Below are 1,377 nucleotides of genomic sequence, written 5' to 3'. Positions count from 1 at the left end.
CTTTTGTCTGTGCTGTGTGAGGGTGAAGATGAGGAAAGAGAGTGGGGGGTCTGAGTGTGGCTGTGGGATCATGGGACTGACGGATTGAGGGAGGATGAGGGATCCATTCTTTCTGAGAACACCAAAAAGGGGTGCTGGTTGGATGTGGCTGGAGGAAGACGGGTGGAAGCTAAACCTGGGGTGAGTTGCCATAGGTGTCTGTCTCAGGCTCCAGGAGTAGTCAGGCCTCTTTATTTTTATATTTTATTTTGTTTTATTTTATTTATTTTATTTTATTTTAATTTTATGATAGTTAATTTACAATGTTTCATCAAGTTCTCTTGTACTACAAGTGACCCAATCACACACATTTCCCTGGCTGTGCAGTAGGATCCCATTGCCTATCCATTCCAAATGTAACAGTTAGTATCCCCAAACCCCCCAAATGCCCATCTATCCCACTCCCCCCTTTCTCCCCCCCACCCCAAGTCTGCTCTTCTTGGACACAATCTGTTTCTGTTTTTTGTTTGTTAGTTTTTTTTTTTTTTTGCTTTTTAGGGCTGCACCCGCAGCATATGGAGGTTCCCAGGCTAGGGGGCAAATCAGAGCTGTAGCCGCTAGCCTATGCCACAGCCACAGCAAGCTCATAGCAACGCCAGATCCTTAACCCACTGAGCGAGGCTAGGGATCGAACCTGAAACCTCATGGTTCCTAGTTGGATTCATTTCCACTGTGCCACAAAGGCATTCCTTTTTTTTTTTTTTTTTTTTTGTCCTGTTTGTTATTTCTAGATAGGATCACTGCTCCATATTTTAGATTCCACAAATAAGTGATATCATATGGTATTTATCTTTTTCTTAATTTTTATTTTTATTTGTTTTTGTCAGACTTCTTTTTAGACCTGGGAACTTCCATATGCCACAGGTGTGGCTGTAAAATGGAAAAAAAAAAAAAAAAGACAAAAAAAAGACAGGGGATTGAGGGAAGGAGAGAGAGAGAGAGCTGAAGGGCTGACTGAATTTGAACTTGGAGTTGTACTGGGGCTGGATGGAGGTTAAGGGCCGCCTCTCCCACCCTACCCCACCAAGACCTATATGGCAGCTTTTTCTACTGTTATACCCTAAACTCGAGAAGCCAGCAGCCCCTTTCCCTCTGCAGAGTTTAAGGCCTCCGTGGACCCTGGTCTTCCTCCCTAAACTTGAACCTTGAAATCAGCTTCTGACCTGGTAGAAAAACCACATCGGTCCCCTTCCCCCTCTTTTCAGCAGCCTGCTGGTTCACCTTGGGAACTTCCCCCGGTGAAATTTGAAACCAGCCCCTCACTCGGGAGGGCACACAGAGGGCAGGAGGAGAGAGAAGAAAGAAGCAGAGCATTTGGCTTGGGAGGTGGCAGTTTTA

Source organism: Sus scrofa, chromosome 17 (assembly GCF_000003025.6).
Source record: "Sus scrofa isolate TJ Tabasco breed Duroc chromosome 17, Sscrofa11.1, whole genome shotgun sequence".
Lineage (NCBI taxonomy): Eukaryota > Metazoa > Chordata > Mammalia > Artiodactyla > Suidae > Sus > Sus scrofa.
The sequence above is the reverse complement of the archived record's forward strand: the minus strand, read 5'-3'. Positions refer to the sequence as shown.